The 20,636-nt window shown below is 38.0% G+C and overlaps 1 non-coding gene across 1 annotated transcript; it reads right to left on the bottom strand.

The window, feature by feature from the left end:
- Positions 1 to 837: 837 nt before the first annotated feature.
- Positions 838 to 19,522, bottom strand: LOC114306058 (uncharacterized). The gene is made up of 9 exons (XR_014333716.1): positions 19,340 to 19,522; positions 19,046 to 19,158; positions 5,839 to 6,011; positions 5,123 to 5,215; positions 4,479 to 4,589; positions 4,248 to 4,337; positions 3,345 to 3,430; positions 3,121 to 3,185; positions 838 to 2,851 (listed from the first exon to the last, which is right to left on the bottom strand). It is a non-coding gene; the product is annotated as an uncharacterized LOC114306058 (transcript).
- Between the last annotated feature and the right edge of the window lie 1,114 nt (positions 19,523 to 20,636).

The following is a 20,636-nucleotide window of genomic DNA, read 5'->3' as shown; positions in this document are numbered from 1 at the left end:
AGTTGTTTTAGCTACAAATTGTTAGGCCAAACAGAAGGAACCACCAATTCCATGTACCTGCTTGGGTGTCTGTAGCTTGACGTTCCTAGGTTTTCCCGACCTTGTATCTAAACAATCATCTCTTTGGATCCAAATGCTTCCTATTGATAGTCGTCAAGCTGGGATTTAGACCCTCAATATTTTAGAAAAATGAGATATCAACAATAGTGAAATCGATAGCTTTCACACGTAGGACAGGGAAGCTAAACTTATAATGCCAGTATGGAAAGTTGGGATCAGAATGTTGAACTGAAAGTAGAAGAAAACAAGAAAAGGAAGAGAGAGCATGCTGAGGATTAGCATTTCAAAATTAGTTTTTTTTTTTTTTTTTTAATTTTATTTTTATCCAGTTTATAGTTTCAGGTTATTTATCCTCTTAATGGACCAAAATGTTTCATCTTCTTCCTAATCATCATTACCATTGGAATGCCATGCCATTAGGATTAAAGATAGTTTTCTCGTAAGGATATACTTGTCCACATTTTTGGGTAATTAGGCTAGCTCTTAGTAGCAGAAACTCTTATAGATGCCTCGCTCTTCACCCCAGTCTCGCTCCAGCTTCGTGCATTTATGGGCTAGCTCTTACCTAGGTAGTTGCTTCAACAATTGTAGATCAGTCAAGGCACGGACGTGAAATTGAAAGCACTTATCTAGCACTCCAATTACAGAGTTTCCAATAAGAGAAGAAAATGACTTTCGTTACTGGGTTTTTTTTTTCTTTTTTTTGACTTCTAAAATGACTTTCATTACTGTGATTCATTCATTCTTTGCTTCTTTGGCTGTTTGCAACGCAATACGGGAAACCAAATATAGAAAACTGTTTCATACAGAAAATGTTTTTCGCCAAAACCAACAAAGCGTTATTCTATGACATGTTATTGCATAACAAGCTATGTGAACATACCATAGTAAACTAAAGAGAGAGAAAATGAAAAACATGAGTTGCAGAGATAAATCTCTCAACAGCAACGGTATACGAACACAGCTCGTTGCCTTGGAGGTGGCATGCACATAATCACCAGGATGAGTATGAGTACAATCAACATGAGAGTTGACTTGATATCTGAAGCTTCGTCTTCACCGTCTGCCATGATCAACACTTCTTGCTCAAGCTTTCTTCTTCTTCTGTTTGTTTCTCTGTAAACTGTGAGTAACAGAATGACATATAAAGGAAGTTTAGGAGGTAGTTGGGGATAGTGTGGATCTGATAATTAAGAGAATTGAGTATAATTTTTTTTATTATTTTTTTTATTCATTGAATTTGGATTTGAAGTATATTTTTATTCTATTTTTGTATTCTTTCTAGATTTGATGCTTTTGCTTGTTCTTGTACTCTACCCAAAATAAAATGTGAAGTTGTGGTTGACTACCAAGTTGACTTGTTAATTATTTAGTGCCTGAGTTGGGAGCGTACATTGGATTTGCATTTAGTTTCTTTGAATATTTGATTTATGTCACTTATGATGATGGCATGATGGAAACAGTGGGTGATGCTATTGATAGTAACAATGCAGAAGGTAAACTAAATAAATGAATAAAAAGTCAAACCCTAACATCATAAGGTTTCCCTTCACTGGTTATGAACTAGTAAATTTAAGTAAAGCTTCGTATTGCACAAAATTATATAGGCTTTCTCTGTGTAAGATGTGGGTAGGTGACTTCCTCATCTAGGTGCATGCGCAAAACTTTGAAATGGTCTAACAAGTTGATTTCAATTCTAATATTGATAAATTTTAGGGGTTGTAGAGCACATAGGATTCTTATTCCCTTGTCTTAAGCCAACCTCTATTCTACCCAATGACCCTCTCTAGCTCTTACCATATGATAAAGAGGTAATTTGAGCCAACGACCCAAGAACCTCTATACTACACACACCAGCTATAAAATAAGTTTCTCTAACCCTATTGTATGCTACACATCGAGTCTGTCTAGCAATGACCGTATGATAAAGAGATACTTTGGGATAACAAAAAAAGCACCTCTACTATGAAATGCGTCTCTCTAGATTTGGTCATATGGTAGACAGGTAATTTAAGATATTGAGATAAGAAAGATGATGACAAAGAATCTGGTCTGGTGATAGAAACCAGTAATGCATATCACAGATCCATCCATTTTTGGGTCTAATAGATTTGATACTACATTGGAGCTATAATTTGCATTCCACAGGGTTTATTCCCCACCATAAACCAAACAAAAGCTAAAACTAGACTTGCATCATCTCCTACAACCCACTTAAACAAAAGCAATTTCCATCATTTTTCATCTCCAAAGTCAAGATATACAACCACAGTGCATAAGACCATAATTTATTACAAACAATTTTGCATCTCCCAAGTCCAAACAGGCTGTGCCCCAGTTGATTACTAGAATCGTCCCCTCCATCTTATCCCGTCCAACACACTGTTTACATGTTCCAATCAGTAAACATAATTTAAAATGAATCAAATGTCCAACACGCTGTTTACATGTTCCAATCAGTAAACATAATTTAAAATGAATCAAATGTGCACCAAGGTATTATTTTTGTTATTATCTACTTATGATCAATTCACTTGTGTAAGTGCTGAGATTTTGTACTGCACCAAATGCCCATCAAAAAATCAACAAAGAGACAAATCTACAGTGACCAACTTCATCTGTCTGTAAATCTTTACCCTTCCACCTGAATGCAATTAAATTCCACTAAACCGAATCGGCAATTATAATGATACTCCAAGGAACTGAGCAAAGCTCGGGTATTTTGGCTCCCATCTTAATTCCTCGCGAGTTTTCATGTTGTTTAGTTTCTTCCCAAGAGGATCACTAGTGCCTGCAAAATAAATAAGTGGTTATACTGACGCAGATTTCTATTACATTGAGCATGATCAGTGGGATCGGTTATATATTTAACACAACATTAGTCTCTACATATAGCCTATAGGTGTCCCATGAGTAGTTATCAGAAGAACTGAGCCAAAGTCAATTCATACGGGTGCATTAAGCCACTGGTTCCAGTTCACCAATCTGAGCAGCTGGTCAAGTCCAATTCTGGTCCAACAACACTCATATATTTGTTTCTATACGTTGTAAGGATCTAACCTGTAAAACTCTCAAACTTCTTGCTAAATTTCCCACTTTTATTGACCAGGTCCATTATTTGCTGCCTGCAAAGCAAATTTACAAGGTAAGAAAACTTCATCAGTCTGTTGAAAAATAATGTAAATTGCAGTTGCAGGTAGTTGTACTTGTTTGCATGGAAAGCTTTGGTAGAGAGGAGTCATTAAAGTCCCAACATTCAAATCAGAAATTAAAAGAAAAAAAACCTGGATAAAGGATGATTATCACAGCCTAGAAAAATTCGGCCCCGAAGTTTAATCTTCAAGATTGCTATTGAGAGGGAAGCTGCATCCTTTTGTGGAAATATGCAAGGCACACCAAATTAAATGTTGTCGACATCGCAAACACAAATGGTTACACATAGATTCAGTTTAGGAATTCAGGAAATATATGAAAGACTGAAGATGATGAAATAAGATCTGACCTAAAGCATAATATGAGCTCAGATTCCAATTGTATCTAAATATAATTAAGGGTAAATTACAAGCACACCCTTGAAGTTTACTTAAATTACAAATTATCCCCTATAGTTCTAGAAATTACATTATGTCTCCTAAGATTTCTAATTTCATAACAAATAGGTTCTTTTATTAATAAATCATTAAGTTAATTAACAGTTTTTAATAATGTTAAAATTTTATTTCAATTATTAATTCAAATAATTTTATTATTGTATAGGTGAACAATTAGAAATTTTACTTTTTTAATTAATTCTGTTAAATAAAAAATTCTGACAGAGAAGCATTTGTAATTTTTCAAACCACAGGAAGCAATTCATATTTTAAGCAAACCTCAAGGGTGTATTTGTAATTTACCTTGTAATTAAAAAGCATAAAAAATTGACCCACAAAAAGAGGGAGAGAGAGAGAGAGAAGAAAAAAAAGAAAAGCATATCAAAGTGACTGCTCAAGTAACGAGATTAAATAGAATAAACCCATCACTGTTTTTTGTTCTTTTTCTCTCCCCCTGTATTCTCATGGAGCAAGAAAAGGTATTGTGTAATTATATTTATAATTTAATGAGAAAGAGGGGGAAGGTAACTCAGATAGAATCGCAAGGACACTAATTCATAGAAGAAAATAAAAAAACACACAAAGATAAACACTCACCTCGTAGTGTATAAGATTGAGGATGTGATCTGGACGAGTGTCAACAGTACCTTTCTCCAACCAATAAACATGTGCACCTTTATCTGCTTTGTATTGAGAGTTAAGGTGGGGTGTGCGTGCTCACATATGTTGGTATGCATGTATATAACAAACTGATTCATACCATAAATCCCAAAAGTTGCACCAGTAGACATATGTAAATCTCATAACTTGCATTTTCATAAAGGATATGTAAAGTCCTGCTAATCTTACAACACTACCGCCAGACTCCAAGACTGCTTTTTCTGCCTTTAAAAGGACATCTGTCCTAGGGCTCCTCCCAATTGGAACTACTGGACTGTCCTGTATAGCCATGCAAAAGAATGTAAGTCAAAATTTAGTGACCTGACAAAAAACAGTAAATTCAGCAGTTCAAAATGTCCAGCAAATTATAGGTCCTTTTTTTCCGAATTAACAAGCAAAAACTATATAACAGAGCATTTTTAATATTGTTTCCCAATATATAGCTGATGTCAGATAAACTCTTAAATAAGCGGATGCTTATAGTGAATTTGAATGAATTGCCCCTCTTTCTGGTGAAATTGATTCTACACCAACCAAATCACAGAGGGAAATTTTACTAAAAAAAGCATATAGGGAAATTTTTGTTCCTCGCACTTTTTAACCAGGATTCACCATCCTTTCCAAAACAAGAGAATTACAAAAGCTCACAACATATAACAAGCAACAAATTAAATGCATTTGGAATCTAATTCAAGCAAATTGTCAGAATAAATTCAGATGATGTGCCTGTATCTCGAACTATGCAGGGAAAGACTTTTATGATCTAAGAACACAAAACTGTTCCAAGCAGAATAACATGTTAGATGTAACACCTCATCACATGATCCATTGTCATTGCAATCATAGGGTGCAGAGCTTGAAGTAATAGAAAAGAACCTTCCCCACTCCAGCTTGACACAGCTTCCCTAGTCATTACAAACCAATAATGTAAGTGCAGAAATCATCTGCCTTCAAAAATTGAAACAAAAACTGAATTTGAAAACAAGTTACTGCAAATGAACATAAAAAATGCAAGATAAAATAGGACACATTGACACCCTATACTTTTTTCCTGATTGTTAAAATATTGTCAGCCTAACCATCTAAAACAAATTCAATCTTAGCTTTCCATGACCTATTATTACTTAGCAATTCATACTGCATCTATACCCTAATTGATCCAATTCCTGAATTCCCAACATTCTCATTCATTTTCAATTGATCACAATGAATTGAAGACATGACACATCTAATAACAGGAAATTTTCAATGTATAGGCACCATACATGATTATAGAAATCATTTCATGATCATCTAGAAAATTTTACAACAGATCAAAACCAGAGTAATCTCATAAATGGATGCAAACATGCATATCAATTACGATTCAAAAAAAATCCCACGTACAACCACCTTCCTGCACAATTCTGCCAGCAAGGATGGTCAAATATACTGCACAAATGCCTAGTAAGCCCAAATTATCATAATAGTGCATTAACACATAACTATGTTCAATTGTGATTTGGAAGTTCATAATCCTCATGCATACCTAACATCACCAGGATAATCTGGAGTTCGGGATGGAGGAGCACAAAAAACCACATACGGAAACTTATGAGTTGCCTTTGTTTCCTTCAACGAAGGATTGATCCCAATTTTAATCAACTCATCATGGTGATCTGTAGTCACTGTCTGCCCAAAAATTTGACACCCTGGGTGCTCCTGCTCACAAGAATAAGTTAAATAACCTACAAATTCCAGTATTTTTCTCGCAAAATATGCATACCTTAACACACCCAGTACAACTTGTTTAGAAACAATACGGGGAGAGACACGTGCTAAAATTCATAACCTTTATTGCATCTCACCTTTCACAAAACCCACATTTGTATGACATGCTCATCTTATCCCTTTTATGCTTGCCAAATTTCAGGTTAATTAGAGATTGATAACTATGTCATCCAGGTACTTGCATTTTGAAATATAGTATACCTTTAAATTTGGGGCTATATGAATGGGATAGGTCTGATCTCGAATTAACCTAAATTTTGGTAAGCATGGATGTCATAGATGGATCATGTAATCTGGCCGTAGGACATGCAAAAGGCCAGACATACAAAAAAAATTACGCTAGGCTCATATCCAGGGCAGAACTATGTTGAATGGTGGGGTGCCATGGCACCCCCTAACTTTTGACTTACCCCTGCATATTTAGTGTCACATATATAACTAGCCTATTCAATTCAACATACTGGCAACCCCAGCCCCCCACTTATTGAAAAGGCAGAAGCTTCCCTTCCCCTTTTAAATACCTCACTATCCTTCTCTCTAATTTTCATACAAACAACCTCTGTTATCAGAATCTTACTATTCGCGATTCGATTCACGATTCGATTCGTAATTTTTGCAAAATCGATACGAATTTATAGGTGAATCTATTTTGGAGATGAATCTCTAGTGAATCGCACGATTCACAATCGATTCACGATTCGATTCACCATTTACGATTCATGCAATTTTTTAAATTATTGTGTCCGACATATTTTTGACTTTTTCTCCATCTTTTTAGTGAAAATGACATAATATAACTTCTAATAGCATTTAATAGCAAGATAACCAACACATATACATGATTTATTATTATTTTAATGATTATGGAATTTTTAATAGAATCCAATTAGATTCAGTCAAATCTAACATATTTATAACCTTTCTTCTCATTTTTTCCCCCCTAAAAAACGTAATATATCTTCTAAAGATATTTAAGATTAAAATTACACTATGAATTATCCATTTCTATTTATTAAATTGAATATTGAATGTGTGAGGTCAATTATACCTTTTAAAATGTTTTAGGCTTTAAGATAAAAGATTTTAAATAATTCTTTCTTATTATTTGCTTGCTATTACTTAGAAAAGTATGTATACTTATTATCCAAATATCAATATCATTGTTAATTATTGTTACCTTGAAAATTGATAATTTGTCAATTTGGTTATTATCTTTATTAAGAATGGTTGATAAGAAATATCTAAAAAAGAAAAAAGGTAAGATAGTGATTTTATATAGGAACTTTTGTTAACTTCTTACCTATTAAACTACGCGATTATCATTCAAAATAACATTTTCATTGATTTAAGTCTAATTATTTCATATTCATAAAATATATTTATCATCTAAATGTGTAGATATATGTTTTTAAGTAATTTAAAAAAGTGACCGAATCTTTACGATTCACAATTCGATTCGATTCGCGATTCGATACAAGGCCATTTCGATTCACGATACGAATCCCGATTTGACAACTATGCAAACAACTCTCTCTATATGATTTTCTCACACTACATTCAATCTGTATGCCCACAAAACCCAGCATTCCACACAAACAATTCACTCTTTCACTGTTTACATCGTTGTGAGAAATTCATTTTGCACATTGAGCAAAAAGGGCAGAGAATTACTATAGCAAGCACACAATTTTAGTCTACAACGCAAAGACATTGAAACATGTAGTTTTTGTGTATATGTGTTATGTGACACCCCCAAAATATATGTACTTAATTTTTGAAAAAAAAAATGTAATTATAACATTTTATGGGCCATAGAAGAATATAGGGAACTTGTGCATAGATTTCAAGAAACCTCTTGAGAAGCGTGGTGTCATGTGGTATCACATGGTGTGCTACATAGTAAGGGTCTTCTTACCTATAATTAGGTGAGTTGCATGGTAATGAAATCACAAGAATAACAAACGAGGGGTATATGAGAGGTGAGTCAGAAGTGAGAGTAAATGATCAAGTTTAAGGTGAATTATATTATATTTTGAGTTTCCACAAGTTGTTTTATGTAAAATCTGTTTTGCCAATCATTTTAGTTTTTTAAAGTATATTATTTGTTAACTGAACCCTATTTGCTTAAAAAACGAAACAAATGGATATAACTGTTTATTAAATGTGTTTTTGACAATTATTTTGTAAATACCATTACGGAAGTCTCATGCTTGGGGACTTAAATAATGATTGGCTCTCTAAATTGTCACTTTATGTGACCCTATGTTTTGATGTCACTTTATGTAGCCATCTGCTGTCATGGGTTCATCAACCCTTTGATTTCTAGTGTAGAGCAAAATGTTGTACGGAGCTAAGTGCTACATTATTGTGGAAGCCACTTCTAGAATTCGTACGAGTCACCTCTTGAATCCATACATATGATCTACTCTGTTTTGTACCGTAGTTATGATTATTTGCTTATATGATTTTTACGTTATGCTTCTGTTATTTAAAATGATTTATGTATTTCTATTTCCAAACAAATCTCTGTTTAACCAAATAATTATCCATGGAGGTCCCATGCTTGGGGACTTAAATAACCATTGGCTCTCTGAATTGTCACTTTATGTGACTCTCTGCTGTCATAGATCCATTTACCCTCTGATTTCTAGTGTAGGGCAAAGTGTTGTGCGGAGCTAAGTGCTACACTATTCTGAAAGTCACTTTTAAAATTCGTACAAGCCACCTCTTGAATCCATACATATAATCTGTTATGTTCTGTACCGTGATTATGATTATTTGCTTACATGATTTCTACGTTATGCTTCTGTTATTTAAAATGATTTATGTATTTTTGTTACCAAACAAATCTCTGTTTAACCAAATAATTATCCATGATGAATTTTATGTCCTTATGTTCTCAATATAATATTTCTCACTCTATCATATGCTTTGTAACGCCCCCAAAATAAACCCATAATATACATAACATTGACATGCATTAATAAAAGAAAACCAACCGTTATTCTATTCATCAGAGTATTCTTATTGTAAAACATTACATGTAACATCAAATTAAATGTCTTACGGGCTAACATCTTTCCAAGCCAACACTTGGACACAAAATATGAGTTCTAACTCAAATACAAATAAAGCCCTAGGTTTGAATGTTTACATGTAATATCAAATAAATAAATAACAACTAAACTAAACAGAGTCTTCAACTCCAATTCCTTCCAAGCTAAGTCCTTGGAGGTAGCTTATCACCTGAACCTGAAAATGATGTTCCCATAAGGGTGAGCCACAGCCCAGTAGAAAAATACTAAACCAAAAATAAGCATTGAATAAAGCTATAGCATTCAATAGATGGTTAACCAAGATAATCAATTGTGACTTAATATCGTCTCAAGACACTAATGTCTATGACATTTTTCAATTCCCCTTTATTATCAATATGGCTCAGAACCTGGCCAAACTTACAACAATGAACTATATATCACCTTCACATTACTTCCAATATCAACAACATTAATGAGAATCAGGCTCATATTAAAACACTTCATACTTCCCGTTTGATACACATTTTAGTGCTGTATCAATAACATGTAAAACACTTCAATATAATAAGCACACATAATAGTGATGCTAATGGAGTCCATCCCCTATCTCCTCCCAAACAAAATTCCGGTTTAGAGGTCCACCCCCTATCTTCCCCTAAACCGTGGAGTACATCCCATATCTCCTCCCAAACAATATGCATATGCAATGCTCAATCAATACATGTATATTCTGTATTAATTCAATAGTCTAAATTTATGACTTAAACAATTTGATTAGTTTCAATTTTCCCTAATCCACATACAATGTCTACAACAAACACGACTATCCTCCACCGATAGCCCAAACAGTTATTTCTAGACTGGAAATAAATACATCAACAATTCAATAGGTGAGTGATTTAAATTATACAACTACACCATTTAATCAATGAATTTCTCAATTTCATGAATTTAACCAAATTCCCCAATTTCCTGAAATTAATTATACAAATTAATTCATTATTACAACTAGGGTTTTTCTCCAAAATTACCAAAGTATTCCCAACATATCAAAATACCAAAACTTAGAACAAAACTTATAAGATGGAGTAGGAAATCCCTACCTTGAAGAAAATAACCCGAATGGAGAAGACGGAGATGAAGACTCAAATTCCAAAGTGCTCCAAATCCTCTTTTTTTCAGATTAAAAGAAAGCTCTCGCGAAGCTCTACCTTTCTTTCAAAGGAACTAGTGTAGAAGACCCCAAGGAATAGATCAAATCTTAGAGAGAAGGTGAGAGTAGAGAGAGAAACTCTCAAATGGCGGTTTTTAAAAGTTAAGAAAGAAAAAGTAGGTCAAAAAGTGATCCAAAAAGTGAAATCACGGACTGATGTAGTCGACTCTACGCTCGAGCGTGAAAAACCCCGCTCGAGCGTAAGACACAAACTCACGCTCGAGCGTGAAAAGAGCCGCTCGAGCGTCGATTGCACCCTTCCAGAAGTTTTGCAGGCGATGGTATCCGCTCGAGCGTAAAACTCTCCGCTCGAGCGGAGGGACAAAATCAAGAGATCACGCTCGAGCGTAAAAAAAATATCGCTCGAGCGGACGAACTGCAGAGTAAAGTACTGGGAGATGGAGAACCACGCTCGAGCGTAAAAACTCCCGCTCGAGCGGAGAAGCAACAACGAAAAGCCCGCTCGAGCGTTAAAACTTCCGCTCGAGCGTGAAGGCAAAAACCTGGGCATCACCTTTTGGTTTCAAAGTGCAACCAACCTGTTTTAAACTTGCCCATCACAACCCAAGACTCAAATACAAAGAGTAAAGGCTAGAAGTGATAATGATACAAAACAAATCCACAAAACCAAGCCTAGAATACAGTATACAAAGGAAGGAAAAACCGGGATCGCTATAACCTCCCCCCCCTAAAGAATTTCGTCCCCGAAATTAGGTACCAGAAATTTTTTTTTTTTTTTTTTTTTAAAGAGTTTTCTCTACTTCTCACAATATGCCAACATTCTATTAACAACTTGACCATTACCAATCAATCCCATCTCTTTTCAAGAGGCATTTCACATTATATATAACAATTTGCATTATCAACATGCATTTTCCTTTCAAATTCCACAGTTTTCAATATCTATAATTTCCATTTCCATATCATATTCAATCTCATGATATAACTCCAATTCTACAACACATTCAACATATGCAGTGTTACACTAACTTCCATTATGAGGCGAGTTTCAAAATACATTCATTAATCAAAACATACACTATGTTTCACAACTTAAGTAATATTCAATACACTTAAGGTGCAATATTACAATAAAATAAGCAACATATGCTCAAGCATCTACGAATAGATCCGGATATTTCTCTCGGACCTCCAACTCGCGTTCCCAAGTGGCTTCCTCCACCCCGTGATGTTTCCACAAAACCTTTACCAAAGGGATGGTCTTACCTCGCAAAACTTGATCCCGTCTATCCAAGACCCGAGCCGGTCTCTCCTCATACGAGACATCCTCATCTACCTCTAAGTCGGTCCAATCCAATACATGCGATGGATCCGGCTCATACTTCCGGAGTATACTCACGTGAAACACGTTATGTACTCCAGATAACTGCGGCGGCAAAGCTAAACGATAAGCAGCCTCGCCAATCCTCTCAAGGATCTCAAAAGGGCCAATGAACCGAGGGGACAACTTCCCGCTCTTCCCAAACCTCATCAAACCCCGCCTAGGTGATATCTTCAGAAAGACATGATCACCCACCTCAAACATCAAAGGTCTCCTCCTACGGTCTGCATAAGATTTCTGACGACTCTGTGCTGTAACAAGCCTCTTACGGATAAGCTCAACCTTCTCCGTCGTTTCCCTAACCAACTCCGGACCCAACAGAGGTGCATCACCCACCTCGGCCCAACAAACAGGAGATCTACACGGTCGGCCGTACAAGGCCTCAAACGGTGCCATACCGATACTAGACTGGAAACTGTTGTTGTAGGCAAATTCCACCAACGGCAAGTGCCTCTCCCACGACCCACTAAAGTCTAGAACACAACCCCGGAGCATATCCTCAAGGATCTAAATAGTACGCTCGGACGGCCCGTCAGTCTGAGGATGATAAGCCGTGCTAAAGGTCAACTTAGTGCCTAAGGCATTCTGCAAACTCTGCCACAACCTGGCAGTAAAACGAGGATCTCTATCTGAGACAATCGTCACCGGGACCCCGTGCAACCTCACTATGTCCCGAATATATAAATCGGCCAGATGATCGACTAAATCTCTAACACGTATAGGAATGAAGTGCGCCGACTTAGTCAACCGGTCTACAACCACCCAAATAGCGTCACTACCCCGCTGAGTCCTCGGAAGACCTACAACAAAGTCCATAGTGACATGCTCCCATTTCCACTCGACAATAGGCAAGGGTTGCAGCAAACCCGCTGGCCTCTGATGCTCGGCCTTCACTTGCTGACAAGTAAGGCACTTAGACACGAAAGTTGCCACATCTCTCTTCATACCCCGCCACCAAAACTGGCGACCCAAATCCCGATACATCTTAGTGCCTCCCGGATGCACTGCAAAGCGCGAATGATGAAACTCTCGGAGTACCTCCTCTTGGCAAGACTCCGGCACAAACAGACGGTCTCGGTATCTCACACTCAGGTCGGAATACACCGTCAAACCCTTCTCAACCTTCCCACCGGAAATTTTCTCACGGAGGGTTTCTACCTCAAGGTCACCCCTCTGAGCCTCTAACACTCGAGTCACGAGTGTAGGCTGTACAACAACAGAAAACAAGGCCGTAGCCTCAACGGATTCGCCCAGAAGTAAATCAAACTCCCCAAGTGCACCCAACATCTCCCATTCTCGGATGGCTATACTAGCTATGTCAACAACAGGTTTCCTGCTAAGGGCGTCGGCCACTACATTGGCCTTTCCCGGATGATAATGTAACTCAAAGTCATAATCCTCAATGAATTCCATCCACTTCCTCTGCTTCAAGTTCAAGTCTTTCTGTGTAAACAAATATTTCAGACTCTTATGATCCGAGAATACCTCAAATCTCTTACCATAAAGGTAATGCCTCCAAATCTTCAAGGCAAATATCACAGCTGCTAACTCTAGATCATGCGTAGGGTAATTCTGCTCGTGAATTTTCAACTGTCGTGAGCCATAGGCAACTACTTTCCCTTCTTGCATTAACACACAACCCAGACCCTCTCGTGAGGCGTCGCAATAGACTGCATAACCTAACCCTCTCTCCGGAATAATCAAGACCGGGGCAGTGGTCAGTCTAACTTTCAACTCCTGGAACGACTTTTCACAAATCTCACTCCATACAAATTTGACTCCCTTCCGAGTCAATCTAGTCAAAGGTGAAGCTAACCAGGAGAAATCCTTCACAAACCGACGATAATACCCAGCTAACCCCAGAAAACTGCGGATCTCAAACACACTCTTAGACTGTGCCCAATCTTGCACTGCCTCAGTCTTGGATGTATCAACAGACACCCCTTCCCCAGAAACTACATGGCCTAAGAACTTGACCTCTTCTAGCCAGAACTCACACTTTCCAAACTTCACATAAAGCTTATGGGCTCTAAGTAACTCAAGCACCACTCTCAAATGTTCCTTGTGCTTCTCCTCAGAAGGTGAATAGATAAGGATGTCGTCCACGAAGACGACTACAAAACGATCTAAGAATTCTCGGAAAATTCGGTTCATCAAATCCATAAACACTACTGGTGCATTGGTGAGCCCAAATGGCATCACCAGAAACTCATAGTGGCCATACCGCGTACGGAATGCCGTCTTCGGAATATCCTCCTCCCTAACTCTTAACTGATGATAACCCGATCTCAAGTCTATCTTCGAGAAACAACGGGAACCCTTTAACTGATCGAACAGATCATCTATACGAGGCATAGGATACTTATTTTTAACCGTAGCCCGATTCAATTTCCGATAATCTATACAAAGTCTCAAAGCACCACCTTTCTTTTTAACAAAGAGGGCCGGTGCTCCCCATGGCGACACACTAGGACGTATATAGCCCTTATCTAGCAACTCCTGGAGTTGGATCTTCAACTCAACTAACTCGGCTGGGGCGAAACGATAAGGTGCCATAGAAATCGGCGCTGTGCCGGGCACTAGGTCAATAGAGAATTCAATCTCCCGATGCGGTGGCAAACCAACAAGATCCTCAGGAAAGACGTCCGAGTACTTACAAACCACCCTTGGCAACACAATCTGAGTCTCATCATCCTCACTAATCGAAAGGTTAGCAAGTAGACTACTAAGCTCACTCCGTCCTCGCGGAACATACCCCGGTGGCAACACACTACCAACCCGGTCCCCCAGAAAATGAAAACACTCTCCGCTCACGGTACAACAAGTGACCCTCTGGCGGTAGCAATCAATAACGGCCCAGTATGACGATAACCAGTCCATACCCAAAATAACATCGAAGCCCCTCATAGGCATAACTACAAAGGAAAATGGGATTCTATGATAATCAACCTCTATATCACAACCCCTAACACCTTGTTTCAAAATCAATTCACCCCCAAGAGGTGACACTACACAAATAGGAGATGCTAACTGTGCTAACTCCAACTCCAAAACAGATGCAAATGCAGCAGACACAAAGGAATGAGATGCACCCGTATCAATCAAAACATTAGCAACCGAGTTGCAAAACAAGAAAGTACCTCTCACAACTGATGGAGCCGATACAAGATCCTGCGCGGTGACAGCATACACGCGCCCAGACGACCTCTAATCAACCTGCTCACCCCTAGGAGCATAAGACTGCTGCACTGACTGGGACGATGAAGCCCCCTGATTGGCCCTTGAGGCCTGAACTGACTGAGCTGGCTGCTGACCCTGAATCTGTCTCAAACCAGATGCACCAGGTGTGCCACCCAACTGAGGGCAATACCTCTTCATATGCCCTGGCTGACCACACTGATAACACGAGAGTGGCTGGCCTCTACCCTGACTCTGGCTCTGAGATCGAGCCGAAGATGATGCTGCTCTCTGCACTCCTCCCCTCTGAGGACAAACTGGAGACTTGTGACCCAGCTGGCCACACTTGAAACAGGTAATGTCTCCCTGACTGCCTTTCCCCGAACTAGCACTCGGCACAGGAAAAGTCGATCTAAAAAAGCTACTCTGAGACTGCTGGGGATTAAAACCCTTCTGTCTCTTACCATCACTCTGACCATCCTGACTCATCTTGGAGCCCTTCTGTCCTTCCTCCTCCTCCTGCATCATGATTTCCATGTGGGCTGCAGCATCAACCAGACGCCCATAATCCCGAATCATAGTTCCCCCAACTCGCAGCTTGAGACCACGCCTCAACTTCTTCTCAAATTCGATACAACGGCGTTCTTCTGACGCCACCAACTCAGGTGCAAACCTGGACAAGCTAGTAAATGCAGCCTCAAACTCGGCCACTGAAGAACTCGACTGCTTAAGCTGGCAGAACTGGTCTCTCAGCCTCTCCCTAACTGCTGGAGATAAGAACCTCTCCTGGAAAGCATTCACAAAAGCCTCCCATGTACCTCCTATCCGACCCTTAGTGAACTTCCACCACTGACCTGCATCCCCCTTCAGCTGGAAAGATGCCAAGGTCACTTTCAACCCCTCGTCTTCGATGCCAAGCATCTCAAACGTCTTCGTTGTCTTCTCGAGCCATTCATCTGCCTTAAGCGGCTCTTTAGGATCACCCACAAATTCATCCGGGTTAGACCGAAAGAACTCCCTCTTCAGAAAGGAAGGTCCTGCATCCGCAACAACAACCCGAGCTTGATTCTCAGCTCTGAGAATGCCTACTGACTCCCTGAATGCCCCTGCTATCTCTCGAGCCAGAGCGCCCATAGCTTGCTGGCCTACTGGCTCGGCCACATTGGCCTGGCCAATTCCCTCCTGAACTGCCGGAATCTCCTCTGGCACAGGCACCTCCTGCCTACCCGGCCTACCACGCCTACCACGTCCTCGTCCTCGTCCTGACATCCTAATAAAGGAAACAAAAATGTTAGCACATTAATAAATGTGCCGAGGCTAAACACTCGCGTTCTAATGCATTGGACAACAATAATTCATTCCATGTAAGCACATAATCACATAAGCACCTACGAATTTCATTCCTGGGTGATGATAGTCCCGAAGCGTTACTATAGTTCCGGTTGGAAGCAGCATTGATCAAGTGCCTTTCCAACAAGACTACTAGAAACTCAAGGGTCCAATCAACATCCAAGGAACTACATTCCATACCCACATAGCCACATAAACATGTTATCATGTAAGCATATAACATTACACTAAGTCTCTGTCAAACGAGACGAACCCATTGTCATACTAATCACTTCCCATGTACCCAAAGTATTCAAACCCGGTACGCTCTGATACCAAGTTGTAACGCCCCCAAAATAAACCCATAATATACATAACATTGACATGCATTAATAAAAGAAAACCAACCGTTATTCTATTCATCAGAGTATTCTTATTGTAAAACATTACATGTAACATCAAATTAATTGCCTTACGGGCTAACATCTTTCCAAGCCAACACTTGGACACAAAATATGAGTTCTAACTCAAATACAAATAAAGCCCTAGGCTTGAATGTTTACATGTAATATCAAATAAATAAATAACAACTAAACTAAACAGAGTCTTCAACTCCAATTCCTTCCAAGCTAAGTCCTTGGAGGTAGCTTATCACCTGAACCTGAAAATGATGTTCCCATAAGGGTGAGCCACAGCCCAGTAGAAAAATACTAAACCAAAAATAAGCATTGAATAAAGCTATAGCATTCAATAGATGGTTAACCAAGATAATCAATTGTGACTTAATATCGTCTCAAGACACTAATGTCTATGACATTTTTCAATTCCCCTTTATTATCAATATGGCTCAGAACCTGGCCAAACTTACAACAATGAACTATATATCACCTTCACATTACTTCCAATATCAACAACATTAATGAGAATCAGGCTCATATTAAAACACTTCATACTTCCCGTTTGATACACATTTTAGTGCTGTATCAATAACATGTAAAACACTTCAATATAATAAGCACACATAATAGTGATGCTAATGGAGTCCATCCCCTATCTCCTCCCAAACAAAATTCCGGTTTAGAGGTCCATCCCCTATCTTCCCCTAAACCGTGGAGTACATCCCATATCTCCTCCCAAACAATATGCATATGCAATGCTCAATCAATACATGTATATTCTGTATTAATTCAATAGTCTAAATTTATGACTTAAACAATTTGATTAGTTTCAATTTTTCCTAATCCACATATAATGTCTACAACAAACACGACTATCCTCCACCGATAGCCCAAACAGTTATTTCTAGACTGGAAATAAATACATCAACAATTCAATAGATGAGTGATTTAAATTATACAACTACACCATTTAATCAATGAATTTCTCAATTTCATGAATTTAACCAAATTCCCCAATTTCCTGAAATTAATTATACAAATTAATTCATTATTACAACTAGGGTTTTTCCCCAAAATTACCAAAGTATTCCCAACATATCAAAATACCAAAACTTAGAACAAAACTTATAAGATGGAGTAGGAAATCCCTACCTTGAAGAAAATAACCCGAATGGAGAAGACGGAGATGAAGACTCAAATTCCAAAGTGCTCCAAATCCTCTCTTTTTCAGATTAAAAGAAAGCTCTCGCGAAACTCTACCTTTCTTTCAAAGGAACTAGGGTAGAAGACCCCAAGGAATAGATCAAATCTTAGAGAGAAGGTGAGAGTAGAGAGAGAAACTCTTAAATGGCGGTTTTTAAAAGTTAAGAAAGAAAAAGTAGGTCAAAAAGTGATCCAAAAAGTGAAATCACGGACTGATGTAGTCGACTCTACGCTCGAGCGTGAAAAACCCCGCTCGAGCGTGAAAAACCCCGCTCGAGCGTAAGACACAGACTCACGCTCGAGCATGAAAAGAGCCGCTCGAGCGTCGATTGCACCCTTCCAGAAGTTTTGCAGGCGATGGTATCCGCTCGAGCGTAAAACTCTCCGCTCGAGCGGAGGGACAAAATCAAGAGATCATGCTCGAGCGTAAAAAAAATATCGCTCGAGCGGACGAACTGCAGAGTAAAGTACTAGGAGATGGAGAACCACGCTCGAGCGTAAAAACTCCCGCTCAAGCGGAGAAGCAACAACGAAAAGCCCGCTCGAGCGTTAAAACTTCCGCTAGAGCGTGAAGGCAAAAACCTGGGCATCACCTTTTGGTTTCAAAGTGTAACCAACCTGTTTTAAACTTGCCCATCACAACCCAAGACTCAAATACAAAGAGTAAAGGCTAGAAGTGATAATGATACAAAACAAATCCACGAAACCAAGTCTAGAATACAGTATACAAAGGAAGGAAAAACCGGGATCGCTATAACTTATAGTTGTTAACCACTTTCAGAAGACATGTTAAGACCAATGCATAGCATAGGCATAAGGCACTTTATAATTATAGTTCACCTCTGACAATGTAAATAAATAGAAGCGACAATGTATATGTTATAATTAAGATTTATATACCCTTTTATTTTATTCAGCTCCGCTGCACTATTAATTGTTAGGATTTCAGTTATTATTTTGTTGCGATGCCGAATCTCTGGACACCGAGTTTGGGTCCTGACATGTTATAATTCTAGCTGTCTCCCCAATGTGTGATATAATTTTTTTGATAAATGGGTGTCCGGCCAATTTCTGAGCACCTCAACTAATCTCAATACATTGAAATTAACAACCGAACAAACTTTCCATACGATCTAATCCTCAAATCTTTACGGTTGGGCCAACCCTTCAATTCATGATCATATCGTACTCAGACAAATAGATAATTTTTTTTTTAATTTTTAAATAAACAAAGAATTCATACAGTATAATGGGTTGAGTCATACCTCCCGCCATTTTTGAGCAACTAACCGGCCGAGAACACCCGGCCCCACTATCAGCAAATCATTGGCTCCGACCAAACCAGGGGACGAAGCATCCATTGCATCGTTTGGTGCATCTTCATCATCCAAATATCCAAATCAAAACAAAACGTATCATTACTCAAATTTTCACGAGAAACAAACACAGATCAATAATTCAGTTGAGAATCGCACAATGCAAGCAAGAAGTATATGCATTCACAATTACATGAATCGAAACAATACATATGCAATGTGTATGAAGAGAGAGAAAGAGACCGATGGTAGAGGACGCGTAGACTTGTAGTGGTGTGGCCATGAGCGGCGATGATGATGATGATGAAGTGCTCTTGGTCTTGAAATTGGGGTTTCTGAGGAGAGAGAGAATTGAAATTGAGCGTTTCGAGCCACCGCCAGTGTGAGGCAATGAAGAGAGAAAAATAGTTGTTGGAGTGGTAACAGGAGAGTCTGCTGTTGTGCTTCATTTTATAATGCATTATAAATTTATTTTTATAATCTGAACCGTTCATATTGTAACCATTCATATTGTAGGGTTTGTTCAGTACTTCATGCCTATCAAAAATCATATTAATCAGATATCAATAACTATATGATTGATAATCAAAAAAAGAAACAAGAAGTTTTTCTTTTGAAAAATAGTATAAAAATATGCAATTCGATCATATAGTTATTGATATCTGATTAATATAAATTTTGACAGGTGTAAAATACTTAATAAATCTTATAAAATCAACGGTTCAAATCATAAAAATAAATACATAATATATTTTAAAATAAAACACAACAATTATTATTATGTCAAAAGTACAGTCGTGACCCAATTCTATTGGGGTGCCCATAGAAAGATGGAGAGAGAAAGTGATTGTTGACGACTTTCTCGGGATGAGAGAATTTTTACTGGCTGATTGCTTTGCTGAGATGTTACGGAGTGATTGCTTACAAAAGAACTCTACTTGGCCAATGAGATCATGACACCTTCCACTTTCAGGATATTAATCTCTGTTATCCATTTGCCTCTCTATGTATTGGTTGTTATTTTTTGCAACGGCGTCGTTTGTTTGTTGGGATGGATTTATAACATTACAAAACAATTCCTAATTTGGAAGTTATTTCCAAACATATCCAGAAGTTCTTTTTTTTCTTTTTTTTTTTTCTATTTTTCGCCATATGTTCCAGCTAGCTTGCAATTAGAATTGCAAATAGAATTGCAAATGGATTGAGCTGTTCATAAATAACATCGGCTCAACTCGTTAAGGGCTCAGTTCGTTTTGTAAATAAGTCGAGCTCGAGCTTAAATACTAAGCTCGTTTAATAAATGAGTCGAACTCGAGCTCGTATAAACTCGATTGGTCAAGCTTGACTCGTTTATCTTTATTTAAATTATATAATAAATATATTATTTATATATTAAATAATATGTCAATAATAATATAAATACATTTGTTATATATTAAATAATATAAATAATATTTTTTATTTAAATATTTATATTTAAATGATATAAATAATATTAAAAAAATTTATCGAGCTGAGCCGAGCTTAAGTTTTATTAATA

This window comes from Camellia sinensis, chromosome 6, assembly GCF_055761805.1.
Source record: "Camellia sinensis isolate YWXY chromosome 6, ASM5576180v1, whole genome shotgun sequence".
Classification (NCBI taxonomy): domain Eukaryota; kingdom Viridiplantae; phylum Streptophyta; class Magnoliopsida; order Ericales; family Theaceae; genus Camellia; species Camellia sinensis.
Note: the sequence above shows the minus strand (reverse complement) of the source record. Positions and strands in the feature narration are given on the sequence as shown.